A 13,562-nucleotide genomic window follows, 5' to 3' on the forward strand; every position below is an offset into this window, starting at 1 on the left:
TTATGAACCGTTCTATGCTTTCTTTTGTTGGTATTGATATATTGTCTTTTTCGTTTGCTTGAGCCGAGGGTCTATCGGAAACAGCCTCCCTAAGGTCTGCATACATTCTACCTTCTCCAAACCCCACTTATGGGATTTTTTATTGGGTTGTTGTTGTTTGTTAGCTGACTCTTCTAGCACTTGCTGACTGTGAACAGTCCAACTTCACGATTACCCCATTTGAAATTGTCTTCACTCTTCCCTGCCAGTTGATTTTCACCTGCTCCAATTTGTTCATCAACTCCAGAAAGCTATTTAATTCCCATTCCAGAAAGTTCTTCTGAAAGTGATGTCAAATTTCGTGCCACTGTAGCTCTTGGATTTACAGAAACTGAAACAAGTCTTAGGAATTGCTCCTTTAGACACTTGGGCGGCTCAAGGGGAGGGTACTAAAGCCTTTGTATTAGGCCCTAAATTTTTTAATAATAAATGTATGGTTTTATTTTCGCTTAAACAATATTAAACCTTATAGAAAAAAGTACATTTTTTTTAATACAATGAAAGACTACATTTTACAGTAAAAATATTTTATAATTTTGAATTAAACAACTAAAATTTTCTTATTAGTAAATAAAATTTATTACAACAACATCCAACATAATGTATGTCAAACACATAATATCTTACTAATTTGAATTAATCCTTATTTATAAGAATAATAATAATATAATTATGTGTAGAATTTATGTAGGGGTGTTCAAAACCGAACCGATCGTAACCGATAACCGAACCGCAAAATTGCAAAATTGGCTTAGTAGCTTATTGGTATTGGGTTATCGGATTAACGGATGGTGAACGGATTGAAATTTCGGGGATGGATTACTCAATTTTCTTATTGGATAAACCGTTAACCCGTAAAAAAAAATTATAACTATATTTCTACGCCTATGTATATAAAGTATCTGTTATTAACACTATAGACTAAAGCAGCATTCACTCCTTAGGAAATAACGTACATCCACAACACTTCTTTAAGGTTGCTTTGTTTCAATGGTGATTGTTGTGTTAATGCTACTGGATATTGACAGTGATTTTCTTAAGGCTACTTTGTTTAAGAGTTATTGCTCTGTCAAATATGACTCCTCGGTCATCATTCGTTATATTCAACTTAAACTTTGTTTCAGTTCTATAATTTCTTCACTTAATTTTCATAAGCTATCTTGCTTTTTTGTCAATTTCAGCAAGAATATATAGCATTTGAAGATTTAAGACATTTTAGCTATGTTCAAGAACGTTCTGAAAGACACAAGCAAGGTTCATTAATGTAATGACCCGAATGGTCGTTTTGTATATTTGAGCCTTGTTTTTCTTTTTGAATTTTTTTCTATGTGTATTTGTTGTTTTATGGCTTGAGGGTATGGTTGATTTCATTTCGGGGAAGCCTTGGAATGATTTGGATCCATTGGTTCTTAGTTTAGAAGCCTAAGTTGGAAATATTGACCGAGGTTTGGCTTTTATGAAAATGATCCTAGAATAGTGTTTTGATGGTTCCAACAGGTCTGTATGGTAATTTTGGACTTAAGCGCATGCCCGGAATTAAATTCGGAGATTCCTAGGTTGATTTGGCTTGTTTTGCAATTTGAAGGTATAAATTTTTTAAGTTTAACCGTAGGTTAACTTTATGACTATCGGGTTCAAATCTTAGTTTCGAAACATAGAATAATTCAGTTTTATCATTTGGAACTTTTTTGCAAAATTTGGAGTCAATTCCAGTTGGTTTGGTAGGAATCAGACGCTTGGTTGTGATTTTACTGAATCTTGAGTTTCATTGTGATTTTCATGTGTTTTTCCTTAATTAGTCATATTTGAGTTATGGCTTGTTGACGCATTGATATCGCCATATGACATTTAGGTGGTTTCTGATGTGGCTTGTCGGTCGAGCAACTTGTACTAGGTGAGACGAGGTTATCGGGCTTGAAATCAGTGCAATCGGATTTATATAAGGTATATTAGAGGAAAAATATCACTATTTAGTTTAGAATGAGACAAAGGTTCTTCTTGAGCGGAGGAATTCCATAGATTATTGATTTGGCAGGTGGTTATGAGTTTCTACATATCTCTTTCATCATTGCAGCATTGCAAGGGTCGAACCGAACTTATATGTGTTATGATATATACTACGGGCATCAGATTCGTGAATTTGTAGCTATTGTGATCAGAGGATGTTATATTGGGAATACGAATTATGTGGTGCAATGTGCGATTACAGCATGGGTGGATGATCGTGTTTTGCATTCAGTGTCTTAAGATTGATACGGTATTCGTATGTTAGAATCAGGTCTTATAGATGATTCCGGATGTTGGAATTTGGTTCTAAGGCTTGTGGGTTAAGGTAGCAGGAATGATCTTCAGTTTGGCTCGAGCTAATGTTCTCACATGGGTTGGGGTGGCACGGGTAGGCGCATGTGGTGCCAAACAGAGATTTTGGCAATTTCAGAGCGGTTCTTGGCACATTCGAGGATGAACGTATGTTTAAGTGGGGGAAAATGTAACGACCTGACCGATCGTTTTGAGCTCTAGCGCGTCGTTCGGCGGTTTGAGGCTTTGAGTAGCTTCACTTTATATTTTATTGACTTGTACATTTGGTCGGAATTGAATTTTGGGGAGTGTTTCTTTGCACATGTAGTAGCATCTACTATAGAATGTGAGACCCCTTTTCAAGTTATCTTGAGGGAGGCAAGCTTCATAGATCACAATCCAGTTAAAACGGTTAATTTTTGTTGGTGCATTAGTTTTCCAAATCAATTTCCATGGCCATTCACCAATTATATTATGAGTTTAAGTTATATATATTGTCAGTGTTAAAAAAATTCATCGGTCACCTTTACCTATTACAACAGCTAACCGGTCTTATATTTAAGATTACAAATCTCGTGTTATAAGGAGGCTTACTGGTAAATATTCTTTGGATGACCTGATAGTGTAAAAGATTCTTTATACTGACGATGTATGTAACTTAAAGGCTTATATTATTATGTCTTAGCTGACTCCTCTAGCACTTGCTGACTGTGAACCCTCCAACTTCACGATTAGAGGTGTCATATGGGCGGGTTGGGTTGATATTGGGCGGGTCAAAATTGGCTAAGTCAATATATGGGCGGGTCAATTGACCCGCCCAAAAGTAGCTTAGATTGAGATGGGTTGGATCAAGTTGGGCTAAAATTTGGGTCATAGCCCAACCCGCCCAACTCTTACCAAGTTTTAATTAATGTGTATGATTTTCTTATGAATTGTTTGTCACGACCCAAACCGAAGGGCCGCGACAAGCACCCGGTGCCTTACTCAATCGAGTACCAACGTAACATATCTTTCTTATCATACTATCATGGGTAAATGAGCCAGAAAGGCCGTCATGAGATAACAAGAATAAAACATAAGGGAATACTCGACATATGACGACCCAACATGATATACAAACTTATACATGTGACATACGGGCCTATAAGGCCGAAATGATCATTTGGACACTCAAAACATAGGCCGACAAGGCCATACAAGTATCCATATATACGACATCTGTCTACAAGCCTCTAAAAGTACATAAATGTCATAAAGATCGGGACAGGGCCCCACCATACAAATCAATACATGTCCAAAGCATATTGACCAAATAGGCAACTCCGGAGCAAGTGGGGTGCACTAACACCTTCCGCTGAGCTGATAGCCTACTAGGAGGACTGTCAAGCTGTCAATCGGGATCTGCGGGCATGAAACGCAGCGTCCCTAGGCAAAAGGGACGTCAGTACGAATAAAGTACCGAGTATGTAAGGCAGGAAAGCATAAATATGAACAATAATGTAAATAGAGGTAGAGAATATACAACCTGTAAAATCTGAGTGCCTCTAAGGGGACTGACATGAAATGCATGATACATAAATATATACATATACTTTTAAAAACATACGCCTCTGTAGGCATCATCATCATCATATCGTACTCGGCCTCGAAGAGGACTCGGTAAAAATGTACCCGGCCACGTGGAGCTCGGTAAAACCCAACTGATCAGTGGTTGCATAATAGGTGTCGTACCCGGCCGACTATAGCGCAGCTCGGTAGAGTAAAATAGATAAATACATACATATATATATATATATATATATATATATATATATATATATAAGTCTCATGGAANAAATCGAGGAGATAGAAGATAAGGTTTCCAGGGCCTCGCAACCTGGTTTCGGAGTTCTAAAAAAAGAATAGACCCTTCATCACATCTAACCTCGAAGAAGTAGTGACGAGAGATCGACTTCGACACTTACTAGTGGTCCAACAATATCAAATACAGTAAAGAAGTGAATAAATATGAAACCGCGTAAATGTATGAAATAACATGTATATAATACGTGGTATAATTCCCCTCTTTACAATTTTACTCTAGTTATCAACTAGCAAGTTACCTCCATAACCAGAGCATATATATAGATATAGTGGATTTCATTAAGGGAGTTGTCATAATTATAATCAGGGAACACCCTCCAGATAAATGGCTTCTAGCCAAATTTCATGCACGATTCTTTGAGAATAATACATACATATATATATATATATATATATATATATATATATATAAGTCTCATGGAATCACGTTCTAAACCTTTCGGAGTGACATAAGGTCGTCGCACCCTCGATTAACATTATTGACATCCATACCATCAATATGGACCTCAATAGGATTCAAGGATCATACATATTTGCTTAGAATAACTTTATAAGGAAAGAACAACACGAGCAACCTTAGTTGCTAGGAGTAGATCCGTTATGAAATAGCGTATCGTTTATGTTCATTTCATTTTAGATCATGCCAAAAAAAAGAAGAAAGTTCCTTAACATTCCTTTTAAATCTTCTATCCAATCGTCAAGCAAGCTCAATATGATCTTCTTACGTCTACAATGAGTAAACCGACTTCGTCGTCATCATATAAGCGTTGTAACTCTTATATTTGAAAACCAATATTCTACAAGAAAACAGACAGCAGCTCCCCTATTTGTACTATATCCCATATGTTACCAAAAGTCACCAAACAGCCCAAACAACAACAATATAATTCACAATAAGCTCTCCAATTAGTTCAACAACCATTTTGAGCGGCAAGCTCGATTTATGATTAACAGAATATGGTTTGATTCCAATTCCTTTCCCATGAATCTGCCTACAACATATATAACATCATATTTATGCTTACCATATCATTTTCAACACAAAACATCATAAGCATAATCTTCAAATATAGTCCACACGCCTAGCACCTTAACCTTTACCGTCAACATTTTATTTTTCATGTTATCTTCTTCAATCCACTGAATTAGCACATAGATAAGCTTAACAACAGCAGCCACAATATAATAAAACTATTTATAACAATTTCCAGCCACAACAAACCATATATATAGCCTCAACACAGCCCACAAAAAAAGATAACGATTCCTTATGCCATGTCAATTACTATCTTGTAGATTTTCACTCAAACAACTCAACCAAAACATGATTGACCTTAAGCACAACCAAGAACATGATTTACATACCTTAGGCAGTAGATACAACTTGAAATCCCCAGCTGGTGTAGCTCACAACAACCCTCAATCACACTACAATACTATAGGAGTTGTATTCTCTTATTGAATCAACTTTTGTGTTCAAGTTGGTGTGTAAACACTTGTATTTCGCCTTGAAACTCTAATATATATGAAGGAGGGACAGATTCTTAGCTTAATCATAAGAACAACACAAAATCTGAAGTTACTTACCTTTGAAGAACCCTCCAAAACAACCACAAGATGAAGAACTACGATCTAGCAAGCACCACTGGATTTCTAGCGTTGGATTCATGTTTTTATCTTAGGTTTTCACCCTAGAATCATGGAGGAACCCTTGGAGAGTATTTTTGAGGGTTTAGGAACTGTTGTGGATGAGAAAAATGAGTTAAAACGACATGTAATTGACTTAAATACAAGCTGAAGTTTTACACCGACTTTGTGGGTCCCATGGGAGCTGCTTGCGCAGTCTCGTGAAAACGCGAATATCACTCTACTCCGATGTCGCATCGATGAACGGATAAATGAGTTGGAAACTATACTCGTAGATATTCAATTTGGTTGGTCGATCACCCCACAATTCTAAGTATATTTGGAGAAAAGCCCTGCTACATTTGACCTAACTTTCAGCACATTTATGAATGTACCTTGTGATGACCTACGCCAACTTTTGTTCCACAACTCGCTTGACTTCAAACCCTAACACACATTTACCATAAGACTAAAATAACTCATAACATAACCTACTTATCATGTTAAGCACCATAGTATCACCCCAAAAGTACATGTTATAACATTCCCAACTTGTCGACATTCGACGAAACTTATTTTCTTCAATTTGTTTAGCTTCTAAGCCTTTCAACCCTCTTGGTACTTGTTATCCATGATCTTAAAGATTTGTAACCTCCAAGATAACATTATTAACCTACTTTATGTTTTAAAGACGATCTCATTTCCGAGCTTACATCAATTGACTTAGGACGTACTCTCAGGTACGAAAACATGGGGTGTAACATCATTCCCCCCTTTGGAACATTCGTCCTCGAATGTTGACTGATGTGTGTATCAGTCTCATAACCTATAGATCTTATGAATACTTTAATATTGTCCTTTCCATCTTGGCAACTCTTCTGTGAATAAATCCAAAGGCTAGGGCATTCTCCCCTTTAGGCCTCTTTCTCACACCACGACTTGTGATCGGAATTCTTCCAATCTCGTAATTGTTGCTACCTTTTGTCATCCAGCATGTGTGACTCTGACCTTGTATGTGCGCCTATGCGACTCTTCTCTCCTTTTTCCTCCAACTTTTAGCCAAACTCTAGGCCTCACTTTGTGAACATATACAGAACTATGACAAGCTGTCCCTCTGGGAATCTATAAGTGTACTGAAGTTCTTCGCTCGGTACTTTGTCAAACGTACGGCTACTGAACGTACGACTAAGAAAGTTCTTCTGAAAGTGATGTTCCAATTTCATGCCACTGCAGTTCTTGGATTTACAGAAATTGAAACAAGTCTAGGAATTGCTCCCTTAGATACATGGGAGGGTACTAAAGCCTTTGTATTAGGCCCCAAAATTTTTGATAATAAATTTATGGTTTTATTTTCGCTTAAACATTATTAAAGCTTATAGAAAAAAGTACAATTTTTTTGTTAATACGATGAAAGACTTCTTTTTACAGTAGAAATATTTTATAACTTAGAATTAAACTGCTAAAATCTTCATATTAATAAATAAAATTTATTAAAACATCCAACGTAATGTATATCAAACACATGGCTAATATTTTATTAATTTGAATTAACCCTTATTATATGAATAATAATAATATAACTATGTGTAGGCTTTATGACTTTAAGAACACTAGCTGATTCTACACGCGTTCCACGTAAACCCTATCTCGAGGAGTAATTCTTTTTAAATCACATAAATATTATATTAAGAATTGTGTTTGAGTTATAAAATAAAGTTTAAACTTCTAAACTGATAAATTTTGATCATAAAGGAAGCAACTCTGCATCTTAAAAGTCCTCAGTCATCATTCGTTATATTCAACTTAAACTTAGTTTCAGTTCTATAATTCCATCACTTAATTTTTATAAGCTATCTTGCTTTTTTGTCAATTTCAGCAAGAACATATAGCAATTGAAGATTAAGACATTTTAGCTATTTTCAAGAACGTTCTAAAAGACACAAGCAAGGTTCATTAATGTAACGACCTGACTCATCGCTTTGTGTATTTGAGCCTTGTTTTTCTTTTTGAATTTTTTTCTATGTGTATTTGTTATTTTATGGCTTGGGGGGATGGTTGATTTTGTTTCGGGGAAGCTTTGGAATAATTTGGATCCATTGGTTCTTCGTTTAGAAGCCTAAGTTGGAAATATTGACCGAGGTTTGACTTTTATAAAAATGATCCTGGAACAGTATTTTGATGGTTCCAACAGGTCTGTATGGTAATTTTGGACTTAGGCGTATGCCCGAAATAAAATTCGGACGTTCCTAGATTGATTTAGCTTGTTTTGCAATTTGAAGGTTTATAAATTTTTTAAGTTTAACCGTAGGCTAACTATATGGATATCGGGTTCGGATTTTAGTTTTGAAACTTAGAATAAGTCTGTTTTGTCATTTGGAACTTTTTTACAAAATTTGGAGTCATTCCGAGTTGGTTTGGTAGGAACAAGACGTTTGATTGTGATTTTACTGAATCTTGAGTTTTATTGTGATTTTCATGTGTTTTTCCTTAATTAGTCATATTCGAATTGGCTTGTTGATGCATTGATGTCGTCGTATGACATTTTAGGTGGTTTCTGATGTAGCTTGTTGATTGAGCAACTTGTACTAGGTGAGACGAGGTTTTCGGGCTTAAAATTAGTGCAATCGGATTTATGTAAGGTATATTAGAGGGAAAATATCACTATTTAGTTTAGAATGAGGCAAAGGTTCTTGTTGAGCAGAGGAATTCCATAAATCATTGATTTGGCAAGTGGTTATGAGTTTCTCGCATCTCTTTCATCATTACAGCATTGCGAGGGTCGGAACTAGACTTATATGTGTTATGATATATACACGGGCATCAGATTCGTGAATTTGTAGCTATTGTTGTTGGAGGATGTTATATTGGGAATACAAATTATGTGGTGCAATGTGTGATTACAGCATGGGTGGATGATCGTGTTTTGGGTTCAGCGTCTTGAGATTGATACGATGTTCGTATGTTAGAATCAAGTCTCATAAAGGATTCCGGATGTTAGAATTTGGTTCTAAGGCTTGTGGGTTAAGGTAGCAGGAAGGATCTTCATTCTGGCTTGAGCTAATGTGCTCACATGGGGTTTTGGTGGTACGGGTAGGCGCTCTTGGTGCCAAACAGTGATTTTGGCAATACCGGAGCGGTTCTTGGCACGTTTGAGGACGGACGTATGTTTAAGTGGGGGAGAATGTAACGACCTGACCTGTCATTTTGAGCTCTAGCGCGTCGTTCGGCGGTTTGAGACCTTGAGTAGCTTCACTTCATGTTATATGACTTGTACGTGTGGTCGGAATTGAATTTCGTGGAGTGCGGAGTTGATTCGGATGGAAAATTCTCAATTCAGAAGTTTTAAGTTGGAAGAGTTGACCAAGGGGCTCTCATCAATTATTTCACAAAAATCTCAAGTAAGATGCTCAGCTAGTTTATTTATTCTTGTCTCACTCTCAGTCATAAATTCAAATAATTAAACAAATAAGTTGAAGTCAAATAGTGCATTTAAGGCATGGTGTGGATTTATTTCTACCCGGACATAAGCATGAATCTAGCTACGCAAGGGCTCTCGTCACCTCGTACGTATGTAGCACCCACAACAAGTAGCACACAACAATTAAAGTACCTATGGGGATAATTCTCTCTTACAAGATTAGGTAAAAAAACATACCTCGCTTTCAAGCTCACTACTTGGTTCTCAAACCTCACTAGTAGCCTCAAATCGATGTCGAGCAAGCCGAAACTAGACAAAGGTCGTACAAATCAATCAATATAAACTCAAAAGTCCATAATTTAACTATTAGAGTTGTGAGAAAGCACAGGAGAAAATATATTATTGACTAATATTTACAATGATACAATGAGCCCTATATATATACAATACATGTCCTACTCCTAATATATATGGGATTAGGGTTATTTACTACTATTTAGACAATGAAACTAACACTCCCCCTCAAGCTGGTGCATATAAATCATATGTACCGAGCTTGTTACATATATAACTAATACGAGGACCAGTGAGGGACTTGGTAAAAATATCAGCAAGCTAATCATTCGACTTCACAAATTTTGTAGCAATATCTCCCGAGAGTATCTTTTCTCTAACAAAGTGACAGTTAATCTCGATGTGTTTAGTTCTCTCATGGAACACTGGATTTGACGCAATATGAAGAGCAGCTTGATTATCACACACAAGTCACATCTGACTAATCTCACCAAATTTCAACTCCTTGAGCAACTGTTTGATCCAAATTAGCTCACATGTGGCCATAGCCATTGCTCGATATTCTGCTTCTGCACTAGACCGAGCAACCACATTCTGTTTTTTGCTCTTCCAAGACATCAAATTTCCTCCTACTAAGACATAATATCCAGACGTAGAACGTCTATCAGAATGTGATCCTTCCCAATCAGCATCTGAGTATCCAACGATCTGCTCATGGCCTCGATCTTCAAACAATAAGCCTTTGCCTGGAGCTGATTTTATATACCGAAGAATGCGGACAACTGCATCCCAATGACTATCACAGGGAGAATCCATAAAATGACTCACAACACTCACAGGAAAAGAAATGCCAGGTCTAGTCACTGTGAGGTAATTTAATTTACCAACCAACCGCCTATATCTTTCAGGATCGCTAAGAGGCTCCCCCTGTCCTGGCAGAAGTTTAGAATTCGGATCCATCGAAGTGTCAACAAGTCTACAACCTGTCATTCCTGTCTCCTCAAGAATATCTAAGGCATACTTCCGTTGTGAGATCACAATACCTGAGCTAGACTGAGCGACCTCAATACCCAGAAAATACTTTAATCTGCCCAGATCCTTAGTCTGAAAGTGCTAAAAGAGATGTTGCTTCAACTTACTAATACCATCATGATCATTGCCGGTAATAACAATATCGTCAACATAAACGACCAGATAAATACAGAGATTTGAAGCAGAATGTCGATAAAATACAGAGTGATCAGCTTCACTACGAGTCATGCCAAACTCCTGAATAACTGTGCTGAACTTACCAAACCAGGCTCGAGGAGACTGCTTTAGACCGTAGAGGGACCGGCGCAACCGACATACAAGGCCACTAGACTCCCCCTGAGCAACAAAACCAGGTGGTTGCTCCATATAAACCTCATCTTCAAGGTCACTGTGAAGAAAAGCATTCTTAATGTCCAACTGATAGAGAGGCCAATGGCGAACAGCAGCCATGGATAGAAAAAGGCGGACTGATGCAATTTTAGCCACAGGAGAGAAAGTATCACTATAATCGAGTCCAAATATCTGAGTATATCCTTTGGCAACAAGACGAGCCTTAAGTCGATCAACCTGGCCATTTGGACCAACTTTGACTGCATACACCCAACGACAACCAATAGTCGATTTACCCGAAGGAAGAGGAACAAGCTCCCAAGTACCACTCGTATGTAAAGCAGACATCTCATCAATCATTGCATGTCGCCATCCGGGATGAGACAGTGCTTCACCTGTAGACTTAGGGACGGAAACAGAGGACAAAGATGACACAAATGCACAATGGGATGATGAGAGACGATGGTAACTTAAACCGATATAATGAGGATTAGGATTAAGTGTGGACCGTATACCTTTTCGTAGTGCAATCGGTTGATTAAGAGGAGACAAGTCCGCAGTATTAGCAAGGTCAGGTGCAGGACGTGAATCAACAGGGCTTGATGCTGGGGGCGGACGACGATGATAAGTCAGGAGTGGTGGAGCTGTAGAAGGTTGAACTGGACTAGGTGGTGGCACTGGAGCTATAGTTGGTGGAACTGGACTAGGTGGTGGAACTGGACTCGGTGGTGACACTGGAGCTATAGGTGGTGGAGCTGTAACTGAAACTGTAGGCGGTGGAGCTACGGAGGAAGATGAATGGGTGATAGGGACGGAATCTCCAAAAGAAGGAACAGGTAGCACCGCAGAAATATCTAAGTGATTAACTGGACCTGTGAAGTATGATTTGGTTTTAAAGAAGGTGACATCAGCAGACATAAGAAACCGCTGAAGGTCAGGAGAATAACATCGATATCCCTTTTGCGTTCTCGAGTAACCCAGAAATATGCACTTAAGAGCACGAGGAGCTAACTTATCTTTTCCTGGAGTAAGGTCATGAACAAAGCACGTACTCCCAAAGACAAGGGGTGGAAGAGAGAACAAAGGTAAGTGGGGAAACAGGACAGAGAATGGAACTTGATTTTGGATAGTTGAAGATGGCATACGATTAATAAGATAACAAGATGTAAGAACTGCATCCCCCAAAAACGCAGCGGAACATGAGATTGTATGAGTAGCGTACGAGCAGTTTCAATAAGATGTCTATTCTTTCTTTCAGCTATCCCATTTTGTTGGGATGTGTACGGACAAGATGTTTGATGAATAATCCCATGGGAGTTCATAAACTGCTGAAATGGGGAAGACAAATACTCTAGGGCATTATCACTACGAAATATGCGGATAGAAACCCCAAATTGGTTTTGAATTTCAGCATGGAAGGTCTGGAAAATAGAAAACAACTCATATCGATTTCATCAAAAATATCCAAGTGCACCTGGAATAATCATCAATGAAACTGACAAAGTAGCGGAATCCTAAGGTAGAACTAACCCGACTAGGACCCCAAACATCTGAATGGACTAAAGTAAAAGGTGACTCTGCTCGATTGTCAAGACGCCGCGGGAAATGGGAGTGGGTATGCTTACCGAGCTGACACGACTCACACTCTAGAGTGGACCTTGGGCCTAACTCAACCCCAAAAGCTAGTTTGTGAGGTGAGGATTGCCCAAGACCATATAAGGAGACCAAGATACCCATAACCCACCGATGTGGGACACAACTCAACACCCCCCTTCACGCCCAGGCCTGCAACTGGAGCGTGGACAATATAAATGGGGGCCCAACATCGGTAACAATCAATTGGGATGGGCTCTAATACCATGTGAGAAAGCACGGGAGAAAATATATTATTGACTAATCTTTACAATGATACAATGAGCCCTATATATATACAATACATGCCCTACTCCTACTATATATGGGATTAGGGTTATTTACTACTATTTAGACAATGAAACTAACAAGAGTAATTTTCAAACCCAACTCGGAAAGCCCATAAAAGTCAAACCCGGGCCCACGTGTCGGAAATTCAAAAAATTTCAAAGATAAATATTACACATGACATTATGAACTCAAATATATCAATTCCATAATCAATTTCGTTGTCAAATTTTATTTTACTAAACCCTAAGTTCTTCCATAAAAATTCCATAAGTTCCATAATTTATATGTTAAAATCTACCCATAATCCATGTATTTAACTCATAATTGGTAGGAATCACTTACCTTGTGATGCTTGATCAAAATTCCCTTAAAAAAACTCCAAAAATCGTCCAACCCAAGTGAAAAGTGAAAGAATGGGCCTACGTCCGTATTAAATTCATGTCTTGCCCAATGATTCATTCATCGCGATCGCGGAAAGTCCCTCGTGACCGTGAAGGCTAAATTGCCTTAGCCTAGGTTTTACTGTACGCGTTCGCGATACCCTGGTCGCGTTTGCGATGCACAAGTCCCCCCAGGCCTGCGCATTCGCGGTCCAATAGCCACGTTCGTGAAGGCTTATGTGTCTGGCCCATCCGCCCCCTTTCCTTCTTCGCATTCGCGCTTGGACTTCCACGTTCACGAAGGAGAGCCAGGTCCTCCCTCGCGTCCAGGACGAACAAATCAGCTACTCCTCCAACTC

This window comes from Nicotiana attenuata, chromosome 6 (assembly GCF_001879085.1).
Source record: "Nicotiana attenuata strain UT chromosome 6, NIATTr2, whole genome shotgun sequence".
Taxonomy (NCBI): domain Eukaryota; kingdom Viridiplantae; phylum Streptophyta; class Magnoliopsida; order Solanales; family Solanaceae; genus Nicotiana; species Nicotiana attenuata.